The 21,787-nt window shown below is 35.4% G+C and overlaps 1 long non-coding RNA gene across 1 annotated transcript; it reads right to left on the bottom strand.

Annotated features, from left to right (window-relative positions):
* Positions 1-19,364: 19,364 nt before the first annotated feature.
* Positions 19,365-19,687, bottom strand: LOC126686195 (uncharacterized). Its single transcript, XR_007643824.2, has 2 exons — positions 19,648-19,687; positions 19,365-19,509 (listed from the first exon to the last, which is right to left on the bottom strand). It is a non-coding gene; the product is annotated as an uncharacterized LOC126686195 (long non-coding RNA).
* Between the last annotated feature and the right edge of the window lie 2,100 nt (positions 19,688-21,787).

Here is a 21,787-nt window from a genome sequence, read left to right as displayed (position 1 = left end):
GAAGATCCTCAGGAGGAAGAGTATGAAGAAGAGGAACTGTTAGAAGAGTCAGATATTGAACAGTACAGGAGCGAGCATTTCCGGTCTATGGTGCAGAGATACCGTGATTTGAGAGAAGATGCAGATATAGCAAACGGTCAGGCACAGATAACTCTAGACCAAGTTAGGAGACAGATGCGCTCCTTCTCTCGAGGAATGCTAACAGTAGGGCTGTATTCTGCTGATTTTCTGCGAATGGTTGAGGGAGTTCCTGATCTGAATGAAGGTAATAGAACCATCAATCGTAGATACGTCAGAGGCTTAGGACCTGAGTTTAGTGAGTTATATGAACACGTAGGTGAACATTTTGGAACGCTCACTACGATGGCTCGTAGGATCGAGACTGAGCGTGAGTGGGAAGGCGATCCTGTACGACCCTTCTATTTTAGACGTGAGTACCATCCGGACTACGTCAACACGTCCTCCAGAGTTAGGACCAACCCCTACTTTGTGCAAAGAGGAGGAAGTAACTCCGGTAGAACAGTTAGGGGTCGACACACCGGCATAGTCATTAGGGAACCTAGCGTTCCGCATCAGACACCTCTAGGTATTAGCGATTTATATGCTTTGTGAATTTGTGTTGATGTGTTGCATTGCTGTGTATATGTTTGTTGCATTGCATAATAGAATATCAGTATTAGGATATGACTATAGGATAATACCTCAGGTAACGAGAACCTATAGGAAGCGATGATAGTAAATACACGACTAATAAAAGAACCTATAAACATAACTTACAAACACAATAATATAATGAACATACATCATATAATTATTGCGAACGTAATTCCTATATTGCGTTCTAGAAGATACGAAGGAGGAAGCGGGTTATTGAAGAAGGATCAATGAGAAAGATTGATACTAGTACTTGTATATATAGTATGATACAAGTTATGGAAGAAGTGGATGAGATGATTACAGTAATAGAGAACTTTGAATTGAATTGAGTTATTGGAGATATGGAAAAAGAAAAGATGTATCAGAAGAATAGTCAATAAAACGACAGAAAGTGACAGCAATACAAAAATTTATAATGTACCCAATAACAATAAAGAAAGTCGTTAATAGTCGCAGAGCGTATAATCTAGAGTAAACTTACAATTTTATAAAAAAATTGAAGGTTTTTATGATTTTTTTTCAAGATACAATTGTGTTCAGACATCGCATATGATATTGCATAATCACGATAGGAATGCATAAGAAAATGATTTTCAAAATATAGATCATGCATCATATCTATATAATAATGCAGAGAAATGCGATATTGAGCAAGTCTTTGGCGATGAGAGGTGTCATCACTCTGAGCTACAATTGTATTAATGATTTCAAACGATTTATAAAAAGTGATTTAAAAAAGCTGGCCAGCCAAAGAATGTTTTGAAATCTTTTGTTTGATAAGTGAACTCAGATGTGAAACTATGCGACAAATAATAAAAGATTCTTAATAAATAAGAATAAGAATTGTAAAACAAACCCCAATAACAGAATAAATCCATGTTAACAGTTTAGTGCAACAAAGCTAGTGGAATTAAAGTAAAGTTTGAATAAGGAGTTATCACCGGAGAGCATACGCAGTCAAGATGCGATGCGCTGACAATGTCTGAGGATACAATATCTATTCTTATATTAGAACAAAGGATGAAATGACAGAGAGTCATATCAGACGAAAACGAAGTAATGAATACGTAAGGATGAAGAATATAATGATTATTCTTATGTTAAGACAAGTAACATAGTGACCAAAAGTCATGTCGGAGGCAAGAAATTAAAAGTATAAAGGACGAGAAGACGATAATATGGATGATGATCATCAAGTAATATTTTAAGGATACATAACCATATTAATGTCAGCATTGGAGGATATAAAGAATCTCATTAAAAAGGAAGTAAGGGATACGAACGACGAAGCAGATGATCATATAAGATGTAAAGGTTCAAAATTAGATGGATCAAGGGATAATGATGTTAATTAACTGATATTATGTGAAGTCATTAATATCTGCATTAAGAGTTATAGATTGCATTAACAGAAAAGAGAAAAGTTAAGTTGTAGAATTCTAGTATAAAGAGAAAGGCACACATATAGACATACGTGTCAATAAATGTAGGAATGGTGGATAATATGAAAGAAAATATAATAACAAAACTCATACACCCTTGAATTTGGTAAGATGAATAGAGAAGTGGAAAGTTCTAGATATATATCAGAAAGATTGTCAGAATAAAACAGCAGCAATAGAATTGCTATAAACGGAGGAAGGACATAATGGATACAATAGGTAAAGGACAAGAGTCGATACTAGTACAGAGAAATCAAATTGTTTAAAGGACAATTAGAATCATGCTTTAAATGCTAAAGGAGACATAAGGCGTATAGGACGACAAAAATTAAAACTAATCCCTAATTATGGGAGTTACAAAGTCAAGTACAATCTAAAATATCAAGAATGATCGGGAAACACTTCGAGAAGAAGATGAAAGACAGAATAAGGATAAATTAAGAAGCGATCATAACCGGTACTAAGACGATACCTTGAAAAGTGAGAATAAAGTCATAGAACTACTCGAAAGTAAGAAGTAGAAGGGTAAGATGAAAAAGAAAGTTGTTTGTACAGTAAGAAAGAATGACGATAAAGAAAGTAAATAAGTTATTAAGGATCTACTGAATCAGTTAAAGATTAAAGGTAAAAGATGAAGTTAAGCGAAGGCTAATTAACGATAAGGATTCTCGAAATAGTTAAATGTTAAAGAAACATATAAGATTCTTATGAGGTCATCATGGATAAGGAACTGTGACGTAAAGGAAGAACATCGTTGAATGAAAAGTCAATAAAGGACTCGAGGCGAACCTCAAGGGAGCAACTAGAAGGAAGTGAAGAAGTAGAATACACTACAAGAAAACAGTGGTTTAGCGACGGACATTTCCGTCGCTAAACCCACTATTTCCGTCGGTAAAGACATTTAACGACGGACAGCATCCGTCGCCACCGTATCGGTCGCTAACCAAGTAGCGACCACTTTTTGCAATCCGTGGCAAATTTAGCGACGGAATATTCGTCGCTACATTTGCCAAAGCCGTCGCCAATTAGTCTCCTTTGGAGACTGAAATGGAGACACATTGGCGACGGGAATGGCCATGTCTTAGCGACGGACTGTCCGTCGTTATTTTTTTAAATTTAGCGACGGATACGTCCATCGCTAAGACTTGGCCATTTGGTCTCAATTTGAACAATTTGGCGACGGATAATTCCCTCGCTAAAATAGAATTTCCGTCGCCAAATAAGGCCTTTTTCGGCAGATTCGTGCCGTTTTTCCGTTGTTTTTTTATATTTCCGTTACGTTTCGAACCTGCTAAATACAATAATAATATTTTATTTTAGATCACACCTAATTAAAACTTAATAAAAAAATATATATATAAAATAAAATATCAAAGTATACATATAATATCGTTTAAAACATAATCGTATTCATAAACAAATCTAACAGGACACTACAAATCTGTAGTGTCACCACCGTCTGGCGGCGGAGGCAGAAACTGTGGCTGATATTGCGGAGGGAGATTTGGCATCATCCGTGCAACCTCATCACGGATCATCTATGCCATGCTCGAGTTGCGCCGCTAACCGCTCCTCAACCTGCCGCAAGCCCTCCTGGATGCCAGCCTGCACACGGCGTTCAACCTCCTCGTCCGCCTGCTGTGATGTCCTTGAAGAGCTACCTCGCTGCGGCCTGATACTCAGGCCTGCATACCTGCTGCTAGCCGAACCCAGGCCGTACACCTGGTGCTTCTTGTTGACGCCCTCGATATCCAGAAATAGTTGCGTCTCATCCACAGGAATCGAGGTGCTACCCTCTCCGGTCGGCGACTGTGTCGCAGCGGCAAGCCTCTCAGCGATGGCGTCCTACGTATAAAACAGTTACAAAACATATCAGTTTAGGTTTATAACAAATAAAAAAACATAACACTTTTAAAATAATTCTAATTATTAAGGAAATTTCGACAGCATTTCCTCTGTAATATGAGCATCACCCATTTTTCATGGAAGTCCTGCAAGTAAATTATAATATATAAACCAACCAACCAAATATTGAGTTCTAATTACACAAACGTTAAGCCTACACAACCTATACAGTTTAACACTTAAGTTATTTAACAGGTATAATATATTCAACACTTAGGCGTGTATACACAACTTATAGAATTTTAATATGATAAGACTTACAGTAATGTCCTGAGCCCTCTTGTCGACCAGTTTCTTATCAGCCTTCGTGGAGTGAAGTCGACTGTACAGCTCTGTCGCAGTCGGCTTCCGGCCGAGCTCCTTAGCCTATTAGAGAAATACAATTTTATTAAGTATGAAATAAAACAAATACGTTATTTAAGTAATTTAATTACTGATTAGGAACAAACCATCACAACCATATGCTTGACAGCGGAGATCCGCCGGTATGGTGGACAGGTCCAGAACCGGCGCCCGCCGGCTCACTCATCCGGTTTTCCCGGGCTGTCTCTAACTTCTTTTTCTCCTTCTCTGTGTCCCAAAATGCATTCCAGGCATCCCAGATCTCCTGGTTCACAGATGTATGCTTCTTTTGCGCTTTCCTCATCTTGTGGATGTTGTCTTTGTAGCGGGTGGCTGCATGGGTCATGAAAACCTGTCTGATGACCTCCTCGATGTACGCCGAGTCATCCCACCATAACTTTTTCTTCAAACTGTAATAACATGAGCTTTGAGTTAGAATTTTCACAAATATCAAAACTTAAATGTATTAAACTGAAAATTTAATTACCTGAAATTCCTGAAAATAGAATTCCCTCTGGTCCGCTGTCAGAAAGCGCCATGCTGATCCAGTCTCGAACCAGCACTGCCTGAAAATATCCCGGATAGCCCGAGAAATAGGCCCAGAGTCCAGCAACAATGTCCTGTGATTTTAGAAGCATTATTTACCTTACATATTAATTCCATATCACAATTCACAAAAATTACAAAAACTGTAATCATACCTGCTAGGGTCCGGGCGAACCATCGCCCTACCCCAGTTGTCCAGAATGGCCGGGGGCTTGCCTGCCTCACGGTCCTGCATAGGCTGAACAGGTCCTCCAGCGTCCTCACGATGCTGCTCCTCATCGCCAACAACATGCTCGGTAGGGTCCCCCCGTCCTCGGCCTGATCCTCGACCCCTCATACCTGCACTAAATGTCAAGTTAATTGTTCCAAGACTACACAACACATTATAACATTACATATGTGAAACTTATAATTAAGAAATATAAATTCACTTTCAAAGAGTACACTTGGATAATATAATTATGAAACTTAATTAAGAAACATGCTAATACATAAAATATACTCTAATCTACTAAAGTTCTTCAATTTTATCTTTGTCTGATGAGGATGCGATAAAATCAGATTCTGTTTCATCAGGAGGCACGAACAACACATCTTCTTCAGCTTCTCCATTGTCATCGGCCAAATATGTCGAATTGTCGTCCGTTGCAACAATGAGAGGATTTTCTTCTATCACCTCTTGAAAATCCGAGATAATCCCCTCGGGCATGTCAAGTTCGGATCTTGCCTTTATCCTGCAAACTGTCCACCAATTTAATTTATCCCTTCGTTTACTCGGATATGGCAGGTAATGAACCTGGTCGGCCTGTTCGGCTAAGATGAACGGTTCATACTTACTGTATCTCTTTCTGTTATTAATATCCACCATGTTGTATTTTTTGTTACTCACTGTGCCAGAATTTTGCGTTGGATCGAACCAATCGCATTTAAATAAGACAGTCGTCTTCATTGGAAGCGACGAATACTCTAACTCAATTATGTCTGTCAGAACTCCATAAAAGTCATTTTCGCTGTCGACATATTGAGTTCCCTTCACGCAGACTCCACTATTCATCGTAAGTTGTTCCTCCCCATAAGCTTGAGTCTGAAACTTGAACCCGTTTACACGGTACCCCTTAAATGTTCTGACTGATCTAAGAGGTCCTTTAGCGAGACTAAGAATGAAGGGATTGGTACAGACAGTTGGATCTTGCACCTGTAGCGTAAAAGTTTATTATAAATCGGAACTTTTGACTAAAAGAATCGAAATATATTCTGTAAAATACTTACATACTGTTGAAACTAGTAGGCAAAGTAATTCTCGAACTTTGCTTCAATTTGAGAGGTGCTGATTTCAGGGTTTCCTCTACGCAACTCGCCTTCGAAAACCCTTTAGTTACGAAGCAAACAATAATTAGAAGCTAAATAATCATTGTTAATTACATTGATAGCTGTATTAAAGCTTACTCTCTGTAATTTTCAATTTTCTGAACAATTCAACAGAACATATATCCGGGCAGCAACAATCTCAGCATCTTCAAGATATCTCTTGCGGCAAGCACCCACTGATTGCCCTTGCGGCTTGAAAATAGATAGTCTGTCAACATCGTCGTCAACTTCAATGTCACAAACTTCATTCCTTTGCGGCCGCTCAGGTATTATTGGGTCACCTTCTGAAAAGTAATAAGCTGCAAATTTTGCGGTTTCTTCATTCAAGTATCTGCTACTGATGCTTCCTTCCACCCTCCCTTTATTGCTGACTTTTTTTTTTCAGTTTTCTCAAATATCTGATTCCACATGCCATAGTTAGTAAACATTACATGTTAATATACTGATACACAGAATTGAGAAACTTCAGTGACATTACCTTTCAAATGGATACATCCAGCGATACTGAACCGGACCTTCCATCATAGCTTCGTACGGAAGATGTACGGGTAGATGTTCCATGGAGTCAAAAAAGCTAGGCAGAAAAATAAGTTCCAGCTTACACAATATCTTTGGAATTTCCAGCCTCATACGATCTAGATCTTTCTCTGTTATAGACGTGGAGGTTAACTCATGAAAGAAGATACTCAACTCTGTTAAAGGCTCCCATACTTTCTTCGGTAATAGCTCACGGAGAGCGATTGGCAGAAGTCTTTGCATAAAAATGTGGCAGTCGTGACTTTTCATTCCATGCATTTTTAGACCGACTGTATTGACACATCTGGACAAGTTGGACGCGTAACCATCTGGAAACCTGATTAACTTAATCCACTCAAGTAAAGCTTTTTTCCGTCCCTGTCCAAAGCATACAGCGCCTTAGGAAATCTCCCAGTAACCGGGACCTTTGCTAACTCAGGCCGATCACATATGTCATTTAACTCTTCTCTAGATTTTGTATGGTCTTTTGTTTTCCCGGGAACATTTAGTACAGTATTGAAAATGTTATCGAATATGTTTTTCTCAATCTGTCGACTTCGCCGCATTATTTGTCTCAGCCCCAATTTCATAGGCCTTCATAAACCCCAAACGGTCCACCTCTGCCAACAATTCTTCACCGGTTTTCGGCTGTCCGAATTCTTTGTTTACGGTTTTTCCTTTACGGAAATGAGTTGTATTATGATGGTACAGGTGACCACGAGGCAAGAACTTTCTGTGGCAATCAAACCACGATTGTTTTCTACTCCCCTTAAGCGTAAAAGCATCCGTATTTTCCATGCAGTGTGGGCAAGCCAGTATCCCAGATGTGCTCCAGCCAGACAACATCGAATAAGCGGGGAAATCATTAATTTTCCACATAAGTGCCGCTCTCATTTGGAAATTCTGTCGCCTTTGAACGTCGAATGTCTGGACTCCGAATTCCCACAGTTGGTTCAGCTCAGCTATCAACGGCTGCAGGAAAATATCCATTTGGTGTTTAGGATTTTGAGGCCCAGGGACAATAACAGTTAAAAACATGAACTCATCTTTCATACACATCCCTGGGGGGAGATTGTAGGGTGTCAAAATTACTGGCCATGATGAATAATTTAGCCCGAAGGCCCCAAATGGTTGAAACCCATCCGTACACAGGCCTAGTCTGATATTTCGAACTTCTTCCGCAAACTCTGTATGCAATTCACTGAAATGTTTCCATACCGGGGAGTCTGACGGGTGACACATCTTTTCATCAACCATTTCGTGTTCTGCGTGCCACGTCATATGCTTGGCGGTGGCTTTAGAAGCGTACAATCTCTGCAGTCTCGGAGTTATAGGAAAATAAAACATTTTCCTATAAGGGACGTTAACTCGTCTTTTCACAGAATTTCCTTTAGTGGGCGGTTTCCACCGTTCATGATCGCAAATTTTGCATCGCGTTAAATCCGCGTCTGACCCCCAGTAAATCATGCAGTTGCGCAAACAGCAATCGATAACTTCGACCGGCAACCCAAGACCTCTAACCATCTTCTTTATTTCGGCAAAGTTCTTTGGCATCTTGTTCTCCTCTGGGAGCAGCACTTGTATAAATTCGGTCACATCATCTACTAAAGCTACTGATCCACTATGACGACATTTGATGTCCAACATTTTAACAGCCACAGCCGACAGAGAGTGTTTGCTATTACCGGGGCATACAGGTTCTTCTGCCGCACGCATCATATCATAAAAATGTTTAGCTTCGTTATTCGGTTCCTCCTCCGTGTACAGTACTTCTGGACCGGCAGCATTGATAACCATTCTCTGAACGGAGCTGAAGTCGTCTTCCCCCTCATTTTCCATATCAAAGTCATACTCCGGTAGCTGTGCAACGGGACGGGGATTTAAAACATTTCCCTCCCCATGAAAAACCCACAATTGATAATCTGCCACAAACCCTTTCTACAGAATGTGTAGTTTCATCGTTTCGACGTCTCGATAACTCGTATTTTTACATCTTCTCCTAGGACAAGGGCATTTGATATGGGGCCCACTCATACACGCGGTATGGCATAAAGAAAAATTAACAAACTCCTGCACACGCTCGGTAAATCCTGGGTATAGCAACCCGCCCTGGAGCCATCTATACATCCAACTTCGGTCTGTATCCATTTCTGTAGCACGGATAATTAGGAGGGGTATTCGCTCGGAAATAGCAAAGTCAATGTAATTGACTGCTTTAAAGGTATGGACCTATCCCATTCGCAAAACTGGCGCCCCTTAACTCGGCCAAGATATATGCCTAGCAACGGAGAAAATATTCGGCAGCCTTCCGGCGTCGTTCTCCTTCAGTGCGATATTTAGTATATGTCGTGTAGTGCTAAGTATATATTCCGCGAGGAATAAGCGTTACAGAACATATACTATACATCCACTCGGTGAACAAACGCTGGAAAACAACCGAATATTTTTCTACCGCTACTAGACATATATAATTTTCGTGGCCGAGTTAGGGGAGGACCAGTTTTGCGAACTGTACAATCCCGTGTCGTTCAATCGCTTGAACACACGGGACGGGAATTCTATGGCTAGATTTCAATTTTATTCGGTGGGAATAAAATCGAGGTCATTTTAGGGTGAAACAGCTTATAATAAAATTAAATAATTATATAAATTAAAATAATAACGGTACTTACTTGTTGCAGAGCAGAACCGCAACAGATAAAAAAGATCGATGAAATCTGGGACCGCTGCAACGAACTGATGGCTATCAAACCTATCACACAAATAGTTTCAGTATTTTAATTTGTTATTATATAATTAATAAATAAAATAAGTTTCTAAAAAAAATTGGGCAGCACTTCTCCTAAAAAATAAGCATCGCCCATTTTTCAGGGAAATCCTGCAAGTAAATTATAACAATACTACAATACACAATCCAACATACTACTTAAATTCAATTTAATTATATATTTAAGTTAAACTAATATGCTTATTATCAATATAACAATTAATTTAAAAATTAAACAAATAATTAACTTAAAAGTAATCAAATTATCAAATTAAACTACAAAACACCTAAAAATTTAATTGAACATGCATATAATTTTTTAACAATTAAACTAACAATGAACCTAAATTTAAATAATTAACTTACTAATTTTCCTAATAAATAAAGATCTAACAATTTAAATTAAATAAACCTAAATTATAATAACAATTAAATTAATAATTCATTTAACTTTTTAACAAATAAACTAACAATTAAACGAAAATTTAAATATTTAACCTAATAATAAAAAACTTAAAAATTAGAGTAACATTTAACCTAAAATAACAATGAAACTACCAATTAACCTAAAATTGAACAAATTAACCTAAACTAACAAAATTAACAAAATAGCCTAAACTATTAACAAATTAACCTAAACTAACAAAATAGCCTAAACTATTAACAAATTAACCTAAACTAACAAAATAGCCTACTTATACAATTATTTAACCTAACTAAATTAAATTAACTTAATTTAAAAATAAATCTAAATCATTTTCATCTAATTAACAAAATAATTAACATATTTTTTAATCTAACACATTACCTAAATGAATAACATATTACCTTACTGAAAAACGGAACGGCACCGGCGAGCACAACAGACGGAGGCAGCGGCAAGGCAACGGCAGCGGTGGTGGCTGGGCAGCGGTGGTGGCTGAGCAGAGGAGAGAGGAGGAAGCCTACCAAAAACGAAAAATCATATGCGAACCGCCGGTGAGGAAGAAGGGTTGCCGGAAATAAGGGAAAACGAAGGATTGTCGGTTACAAATTGATGAATCGCCGGTTGGAGGAAGGTAATCGCCGGTTTCTGTTTTTTATTTTCATAAACTGCTGCTGCTACTGAATGTAGAAGATTTCTGTTTTATTTAGGTTTAATTTTAGCGACGGATTTTGTTATCCGTCGCTAATGTTAAACCTAAATGAAACACAGAGTTTCATTTACAGCAGTTAGCGACGGACTGGTACATCCGTCGCTAAATGTTGGGTTAAAACGCAGCGTTTTAATCTGCGAGTGATTTAGCGACGGATTTACCATTTTCGTCGCTAACGTTTGGGGCAAAAATCAGCGCCAACTCTTCCCGCCCTACATTTAGCGACAGAACATGGAATCCGTCGCTAAAATTGGCACCAAAAACCAGCCCCAAGTCTTCACGCCACGTTCCCGCCAACTTGGTGACGGAATAGCGACGGACTGTCCGTCGCTCAGTGATTTCAGCGTCGGAACTCAATTCCGTCGCTATGTCCGTCGCAAATGTGATAAAATAGCGACGGATTTGTGATCCGTCGCAAACATCCGTCGCTATTCGCCTGTTTTCTAGTAGTGATACGAGTAATATTAGTAAACAAGGGCAACTGTACAAGCCATACGATCGAAAGTAACGTGAAATAAAACATTTAAGACGATGGTAAAGAATGAAGGATCACGATCAACAAAACCACGCAAAGTTCACGATAGCTTAGAGAAGCAAAGGAAGGAGAAATTGAAGATAGTAAAGAATGTATCAGGCTTAGCTATGTTAAGAGACAGTGAATGTGTTAGACATGGAGCAAGTTGAAAGAGATTGGTTGATGAGGAACGAAGTGCCAGATAATGATAGGAAGAGTAAGAAAATGACGAGGACCCACTAGGAAAGAAAAGTGATAACTACAGACGATAGTAAAGATCATAACCGTAGATTATAATTACAAAGGAAAATACTTATAGAAGTATGAATAAGGTAAGTACGTCATTAAGGATGTAACAGACACGTCGTGACTAGTCGTGTATAGTAGAGATGAGTACCGACCCGATGACGACTAAGAATGGAATAATGGATTTGAATAGTTTTGAGTAATGATTAATGACAACCATGTGATAAAGATACAAAGATCTCAGTATCAAGGGTACGCTAAAGCCATACTACTTCAGAGAGACAAGAGACGAACAAGAATGATAACAAGAAGATTCTCAACTGTATGAGGGTACGAAGCTATAAAAAGAGAGCTAAAGGCTAAAGTAACAGAAAAGCTGCGACTAAAACGTACTAGTGATCATCGAGGAAAGTGTGAGGATAATTATAAGGTCTCAACAAATTTTATGAAATTCGAGGACGAACTTTTATATGGGGGGAAGAATGTCATACCCCAAAATATTAAATTATCTAATTAGACCACGTGTCCGGTTTTGATTTGCCAGAGTGGCGATATCAGAAGAATTTCTGAAAAGATAAAGTAAATAAGTTTCAAGTAGGTCGGTTTTGGGAAAATTATAAGGAAATTAAGGTTATAGTTCAATTCTAAAGATAGAATTAGAATTAAGAGGGAAAATGTCAAGAAAAGCTTAAAATAAAGTACAGGGATCAAAGTGGTAATTTAGCCATTTTGTGTCGAAAACAGAAATTTTAGATTTTGGCGGGAAAGTATTATTATCGAGATTCGTATTATTGGATATAAATAATAAGTAAAAGTAATAATTTAAGAGTTTATTGATTTAGTTATGGACTAAATCGTACAAAAAAAACTTTTGAAAGATAAATTGTAACAAACTAAAAGGGCAAGGACCAAAGTGAGATTTTAACCTTAATATATAAGGTTTTGAAATATGAATTAGGAAGTAGAAGAAGAATCGAGAGAAAGATTGAGATAGAATGCCGATTACGATCGTTTCGCCGCCGTTTCGTCGTTCGACGTCTGAATCGAGTGATTTTTACGGCGATTTCTTCAGAATCGAATCCTCTATCAATCCTAAGCTTTATTTCAAGGTAAATATTCAAGAATCTTGGTTAAAATTCGAAATAATAGGCTGTCTTGTATTATGATTGAATTTGGATTAAAATTTGACATTTTTGAGGTTATTATCGCGTTTTGATGAAAACGAGGTTATGGGTATTAAGCGTGGGTGTGTGAAGCACGTCGGGATGGTGGTGAAACACCGAAAATCAACTTCCGGGACTGTGCAAGTGGTGCACGACCGTGCACCACGAGTGCACGAACGTGCACTAGAATTGCACGAACGTGCACCCTTCATGGTGCACGACCGTGCACCCACCAAAATGCACGGACGTGCACCCCGACTCGCCCCCACGAGTATGCATATCGTATTTGACCTAGGTATTGGACGTTTTGAGTAGTTTGACTCTAAAAGACGGATTTCGGACTTTGAGAATCAAAAGTCTCAAGCTAAGCTCGACGTTTTAGATAGTCAACGATAATGGAAAACGCTAAGAACGTTATACGATTCTCTAGAATGAGAAGCGGTATTCGCTAGGTCGTCGATACGACTGAAGTTATCGAATACGTAAATAAGTATAAGAATAAAACTAAACCCTAAAACTTAGAAGTATAACACGTGTAAAAGTACGAGTTTCACGTCTAACTATTAAACGATTTGTCAGACGTGTCAGCGAGTAGTGGGGTCAGTAGATGTGGACTAGCGAGGGCTTACTATCAGATCGACCATATCATTACTTGGATAGCGGTCACTGTGAGTTGCACTTTACTTTCGTGTATTATATATATTAAAGTTATTTTATATAGATACGTATACTGTTTTTACGCCTCGCATGTTATATGATTTTATTAAAATTAGATATTTCTATCAAGTATATATACGAGAACTAGTATGCGATCCGAAGAAACTAGCTATGTATTGGGTTTCAATAGGCTGTGTGATCACCAGTATCGAGTCAATCTAGTGTGTTTGCATTTGAGAAATAAAATGATACGTATAACGAGATATGAATAAGAATTTCAAAATTTGATAATGATTTGATACGAGTGAGCACTCGGTTACGGTGTAACCTGGAGTCCCGTATTTAGTGGGTTAGAACCACCAGTGAGTTGGACTCACAACTTGAAATGTAATGATTAGTATGATTTAATTATTCGAAAGTTGTGTCGCATGCTAGGATATTAGTTTCGAACGGATCAAATACCTGTTTATATGTTTTACTTTTATATTATTGTTTCCTTGAAATGCGATGTTATGTTTTTATAAGAATACCGTTAGTAAATGCAAACTCACTCAGTATTTTCCCAAATACTGACCCCTCACATTTGATGTTTTCAGGTGCTTAGTATTTGGACCTAGCTAGAGCCCAATTTTGAAGTCCGGAAGCCAGCTGTATATTTATAGTTTCTGACTTCTGTGAGTGCTGCAGTAGTGGTCCCACGTTGACAGAGTCATAGCCTTAACAGCAGTACACTTTTGATTGTGTATATTACTTGCTGTCTTGTTTATATTTTTGTAGGCTACGTGTTTTATATGTTATTCACGGCACCAAATGCCGGTGATATATTTTGATACACTAACTGATGTATATAGTACCGCGAGGTCAGTTCGTACAGGGTACGGTAACTAGAGCCCCCGAGGTTAATAGAACAGTTAGTGTCAATATTGGTGTATATATGTTATGTATATTTGCTTCTGTTGTGTAATGTTATTTGTTTACTATTTGCGAAAAATTAATAGTAATTTGAGGCTTGCTACGGGTTCCGGAGATACCACTCCCATTCCCTAGCGCCGGTTGCGGCTCAATATTTTGGGTCGTGACACAAACTCCGCTCCTCTCACAAAAGTCTTAACCCATTTTAGGTTAAAATTTTACATAGCCACACTCTCTTCTCTCTCTCTTCTTTCTCTTTCTCTTTCTCTCAAAATTCTCTCTTTTTTTCTTGTTCATTTCCGTTTGATTTTTTATTTGTCTCTTCTGGTTGCTTTTCTGTTCGCGCTTCTATTCGTCTACTTCCGATGGATTTCTCGTCTCTTCCGGTCGCTTTTCTATTCATTTCTTATGTTCTCGCTATGGATTTCTCAACATCGTTTTTATATTTTTTATAATTTTTTAGGTTTTTCGTGATGATTTAAACATATTATAAATAAATTATTTAGATCTATGATTTTTTTGTTTATAAAATTGTTCAATTATTCATATATTTATTTTGTCTTATTCTTATTCATAGATTTATTTATTTATTTTAATGCTACTGATTTTATTAGAACGAATTGATTTATGGTGTATTTGCAGTGTTTTTATAATGTATTTACATTATAGTGTATTTTTGGTGTATTTATAGTGTATTTCTGGTGTTTTTTGGTGTATTTATGCCGTTTTCCTAATATATTTATGGTACATTTGCAATGTTTATGGTTTATTTGCAGTGTCTTTATGGTATATATCATAAAAACACTACAAAAACACCATCAATACACTATTGTTACACTATAAAAAAAACCATAGGTACACTAAAAAAACACAATAGATACATTATAATACACCATAATTTACTATAAAACACGATAAAAAATTATAAAAAACACCAAAAAAATTATAAAAAAAAAGAATAATCATTAAAAAGTGAAAAAAGAGTATATGTAAAATTAAAAAAAAGTATTTTTCGTAAAAAAAAAAAGTTAGCGAAGTAAGGACAAAAAACAATGTGAAGTTGTAAATAAAATAGAAAATAGTGTAGAGTAAGAAATTCCCTCTTTTTTAATTCATTAAAGTTTATTTGACCACCACCGTTATTTTACTAATCGACGGTGGTTCATTTGTTTATTTATTTTAATGTTAAATTTATTACTTTTTTTTGCCCGATAAAAAAATAGCAGGTAGATAGATCATAAAAAGTAACAAATGAGAAATATTACAACGCCTGAATATAAGATGACTTAACCACAGAAGCTAAGTCGTGTGCTAACGCATTAAACCTATGACTGACATATTGAACTAAACAGTTAACAAAACGCTGCTTGAGATGCCATACATCTTGACAAATCCCCCAAATACGGTAATCCACTATATTATGTGAATTAATGACCAGTGAGACCTGAAGAGCGTCACCTTCCATTATAACATTATTTCATGAACATAAAACAGCTCAATTCAGAGATTCTCAGTGCCAAAAGTTCCAAAATTCCCGGATCCCAAATATGGCTGAAATATGCATGAAAACGGCCAATCACCAAACCATTAGAATCCCTTGCTATCACAGCTACAAAACCGCAATAATCGAAAAGTAGATGCATCGTAATTCAATTTTATGAATCCTGGAGGAGATGCTACCCATGCATCCTGAACTGTTATGTTATTGTTTACTGAATATGAGGATAAGGAATCTGGATTAATACTTGCATATTCAGAATAAGCAGCAACTGCATCGTGCATCACCTTCAACACACATTGTTGCTCATGTTCAAGCTGTAACTTATTTTGGCTTTTCCATATAAACCTACAAATAAAACAGAAGAGGTTTAACAATTTCTTAGATGGATCCTGTGAAATCAAAGCAGTAGTGAGATAATGCCAAAGTAAATGAAAAGGCAGAATGGGAAATTCAACGTACGCAAACCCAATGGTGAAGTAAACCATATTATCTGAGAAAATGGAGAAAGAAACAGCATATGAACCATTGATTCAACCCCGCCACAGTGAATACAGTTAATAGTAATATTACATCGAGTAATCAATTGTTCCCCAATTGGCAAAGCACCATGAAGAGCACGCCACATAAAAATTTTGATGCGAGGATAAATCGGTAATAGCCATAGATTTTGCCAATCACATTTAGAAAATTGTAATGAAACAGGAGATGTGGATGGATGCACAAGAAGAGAAGCTTGAAAATAACCAGACTTTGAAGTGTAATTACCAGATATGTGATGCTTCCAAACCAGTCTATCAGGCTGACAACAATATGGTATGGGCAATGATAAAATAATCTGACCATGTGCCGGTATAAATAGATATCGAATAAGATCCTCATTCCAGTTGGATGTCAAAGGATTAAGTAAACCAGAGATAAAATGGCGTGCTTCATGCTCAGCTATTCCTTGATTTAAAACAGGTATTGAATCAGTAGCACCAGGTAACCAAAGAGATAGAAGAGGATTAGCTTGAGTCCAAATAATAAGCTTCGCCATCCCCATAATGAATTATGTCTAAATGTAGCTGCCAGAAGATGTTTATTGGGAAAATAACGACCTTGCAAAAGTTTATATAACAGCGATTCAGGAGCTTTAAGAATTTTCCATATTTGCTTTGCTAGAAGTGATCGATTAAACAGTAATAAATCTTTAAACCCTAATCCTTCACGCCATTTGCTAACGCAAAGTTTATCCCAAGCTAGCTAATGATGTTTGAACCCGTCTTTATTCAGACCCCACCAGAAATTTGCAATCAACCTATTAATCTTTTTATAAAGAGAAACTGGTAATTTGAAACACGACATTGAGTAGATGGAAATAGCATATATGATAGCTTTTAAGAGTATTTTTTTCCACTCATTGAAAGAAAACTCTCCTGCCATCCCAACAATCTTGACTTGAATTTAGAAAGGCCAAACCCATATAGAGGTCCCTGTACTTTATTTTTTTTTCGGTAGGTCCTTATACTTCATTTTTGTATTATCTGGTCCTTCTACTTACCTATTTTTTATTTTCAGGTCCTTTTTGAGTTTTTTCCAGTCCCTCTACTTACAATTTTTGTTTCCTCCAGTCCCTCTACTTACAATTTTTGTTTCCTCCAGGCACACAAAAGAACCGGAAAAAACTCATAAAAGACCTGGAAATCAAAAATAGATAAGTAGAGGGACCAAATAAATATAAAAATGAAGTATAAGGACCTACGGAAAAGAAAGTGTAAAGTATAGGACCTCTATATGAGTTAAGCCTTTTAGAAAGCACTGATGTAGATTTAGAAGTTTTGGACCTAAATATAATCGGACATAATCCTAAATAATGTTTTGATGCATCCATGGAGACCATATGTAATACTGATAGGATTGCATTTTGTATCATCAAACCCATATTAGCACCAAAAAGTACTGAAGACTTATCATAATAAATCATTTGTCCGCTGGCAGCTGCATAAAATAAAAATTTCAGATGTGTTGATTGCTATGTTTTCTTTTATAACATCATTAATTCCATCCTTTAAAACATTTGCAATTTTCTTCACATGTATATTAGTAGTTATTGATCAAATATTATTTTTATATTTTCTCAATCGTACTCATTGAAAATGAAGTAGTCGAGTACGGTTTAATATGACCATATTTTTATTAAATCTTGAATAAATTTTGCTTTTATTTTTTCATTAATAAACATTTATAACTATAATTGTACTATTAACTATTAATTATCCTGTTTATAAGGAACACACACACATATATATGTGTGTGTGTTACATTATTACAACTATGTCTACAGTTATTATATATACATACATCTTTTACAGCTATTTTATTTTTTAAAAAATAAAAATTATTTTATCCACTTATCATAATTTAATGAATTATTATCTCTTCCATTTCAAAACAAAATTGATACACTACAAAAAATTGGACTTGTTAGGATGAATGAAATTTATCACGTTAAGTCCAAAATTTGTCATAACAACGTTATTGTGACTACTTTGTGACAAATTTTGTTGGTCACAACAAACAAGTCACAATAAGTCCATTTTATAGTTTGTCACCATAAATTTTCTATTGTGATAAAATTGTTTTGTCACATTCATATTTATTGTGACGAAAGTGTATATCACAAGTAATCCAATGTTGTCAAAATTTATCGTAATATACATCGACTTCTAGTGACAAAACGCTAATAACGTGACAAAAAAATATTTATCACAATTCATATAAATTTGTCACTACATACACCGAGTTATTAGTGACAAAAAGATTATATGGTGACAAAACCATATTTATCACAATTAATATACATTTGTCACCACATACGCCGAGTTATTAGTGACAAAAAGATTGTGAAGTGACAAAAAAATATTTATCATAAGTAATCAATCATAAAGTGACGAAATTGATTGCCATAATAATTAATTAACTGTGATAAATTTAATTTATCACAACAAGTAATTTAACATAATGTGACGAGATTAATTGTCATTATAATTAGTTAGTTGTGATAATTTATCACAAGAAGTAATTTAACATAACGTGACGAAATTAATTGTCATTATAATTAGTTAGTTGTGATAAATTTAATTTATCACAACACATAATTTAATGATAATGTGACGAAATTAATTGTCATTATAATTTGTCGACGGTGACAAATTTAATTTATCAAAATAAGTAATTTATCATAACGTGACGAAATTAATTGTCATTATAATTTGTCAACGGTGACAAATTTAATTTATCACAACAAGTAAGTTATCATAACGTGACGAAATTAATTGTCATTATAATTAGTTAGCTGTGACAAACATAATTTATCACAACAAGTAATTTATCATAATGTGACGAAATTAATTGTCATTATAGTTTGTCAACGGTGACAAATTTAATTTATCACAACAAGTAATATATCATAACGTGAAGAAATTAATTGTCATTATAAGTTGTTAACGGTGACAAATTTAATTTATCACAAGAAGTAATTTATCATTACGTGACGAAATTAATTGTCATTATTATTAGTTAGCTGTAACAAAATTAATTTGTCACAACAAGTTATTATTTCCATTTTTATCGATACTAAAATAATTGAATACGGTAATTTGTTGCTAAAATCAATGAATAAAAAATAAAATCAATTCAAATATTACATAAAATTATCAATGAATAAGTCTTTAATAATACTAAAATAACCGATCGTATGCAAACATGTAAACTTTTTGCTATAAAGAAAAGAAACTAAATTAAGCCTAACTTTTGATATAGGAGACGTCCATCTTCTTTCATTCCAACAATTCCCATCTGCAAGAAAAAAAATACGTTTATTATATACACTTTTATTTTCAAACTGACATAATTAAGTGAATAATTTTGAAATTATAAAAAAAAAATTAAAAGCGTAACGAATTAAAAAATATATTTAAGTAAGCCGTCACATACCAATCATTAGATGGTTCGTCATCAAGAGATTTTTCGCAGCAATCGATACATGTTTCGTCGCCATCAATAGATATTTCATCATCATCTTTTGCATTCAACATTTGTTGAACAAGATGCTTGAGTTTGATATATGATTGAGAAATGTTGTCAATTTTCACCTGTTGATTTTGAATTTGGTCATTTAGTTCTTTAACTTACTTTTTAGTCTCAAACTTCTCATCTTGTAAACGAGCTTCAAACTCTGATTCTTTAGCTGTTATCCGTTTGACTCCATATCCGAGTCCACGAGCATAACCAGACTTCGGTATATCCAAAACCTTTTGTAGAATTTTCCTCCCATCAATTGCAACGCTTTCCTCGAGTGCTTTTGAGCGAATAGCTTCCATTTGTTCTAAGAATAGAAATATGCTTTAATAACACTTTATAAAATTGTGTTTAGATAACTATATATTTAAAAAAAGAACTTACGTATTTATCTCTAGCTTGGGTCAATCCATGAGCCGTCTTTTTTACGGTGTGCTTGACAGTAGAGCCTCATTTCAGGTGGCTCTTCATCAATGACTTCAAATGTTTCCTATAATGTTCATACAATTAATTAAAAACTAAAGGATAAATAATTTAAATACGAAATCAAAAAAAGATTACATATAAACTCATATTTACCATTTCATACAAACGTTGGCAATAAGACTTTGATCCCGAAGTGTGAGAAAAGATCACTTTCTTGCGATTATTAATGTTTACAGTGCTTCGAGCCTATTATAATAAAGCCAACACATAAAGGTTTTAGAAGTACATATCATACTATCAATAATAAAAGCTTTATATAATTAGAAATAAACTATTTTAACCAAAATAGTAGAGTTATTCATATCTCAGAAGCATAACTCGTAAACATGCCAAATACTCGGCGAAGTTCAAGCATTTCCTCGAGTTACGTTAACTATGTAGACATTTGAACTCGAGGTACGGCATAAAACTCGAAGAGTTTCAAGCCTTACATCGAGTTTGAGCTTCTCAGATATGAACTAACTCAAGGAAGGACAAAAATACTCTACGAGATCATTCATTCCTCGAGTTTTTCATTTCTGGAGAAGCTCATTTTCGAGGAGAGGCTTTAAACTCGAAGTGTTTCAAGGCTAACCTCGAGTCTAAGCTTCTTTAGAGTTAAAATAAATCATAAAAAGGTTAAAAATCGTTTAATATTGAAATCCTTTGAACAAACCTCGTATTTTCGTTGAGAACACAATATGTGAAGCTAATTTAGATATAATTGGAATCATACTAGCAACTAATTAGATAATAAAGTACTCATTTTTAGCAAACGATAATAGATAATTGTATATAAAATTGAAATGATACCTTAAAGTGTGCATGTTCATCAAAATGTTCACACAGGTTCTTCCAATCGTTCATTTTTACATCATTGGGTGGATGTTTTTCAGCTTCCTCACGAGTAGAGAACGTCTTATAGTGTAAGTGACACTGATACTTGAAGTTTCTAAATCATCTAGTCATCATTCCATATACTACTTCTCTTGCATGTGGATCACTTAAATCAATCTCAAATTCACCCTATCAATAAAAAAACATATGAATAGTCACATATTATAAGAATATACTTAATTGAAATAACAAGTATGCTATAAAATAGATATTAACTTCACCTGAATAGTTGTAAGTAAAGCTTCCTTTTGTTCAGCGCTTATTTGAGACCAATAAAATTTACCTAGCGGTGCCATTAATCGAGTGACAGTACCAATTTCCATTTGAATATCTTTTCTGAAGGACCAACTGGTAATCTGTTTGTTTTTACAATCAAAATTCCACCAATTTCTGAACCATTTTTAGTCATTTTTTTAACTTCAAATCCTCTAACTTTCCCTCTACCATTCTTTTTTGGAAGAGGACCTAAGAAGTACAACAGTTTATCTCATGTTAGTTTGCTTTTTGTTTACAAATTGATATGTACCTTTTTAAATAAATTATTTATATGCAGTTTTTAAAAGTTATACTGACTGAATATAAACTACATGTCAACCATATGTCAACCTCAGAAAACAAAAAACAAATACAGAATAGAGAAATACGTAAGAAATACAAAACTTTACCTCATACTAGTTTGCTGCTCTATTAAACT

This window comes from Mercurialis annua, linkage group LG6, assembly GCF_937616625.2.
Source record: "Mercurialis annua linkage group LG6, ddMerAnnu1.2, whole genome shotgun sequence".
In the NCBI taxonomy this organism is placed as follows: domain Eukaryota; kingdom Viridiplantae; phylum Streptophyta; class Magnoliopsida; order Malpighiales; family Euphorbiaceae; genus Mercurialis; species Mercurialis annua.
This window is presented reverse-complemented; position numbering and strand designations above follow the sequence as displayed.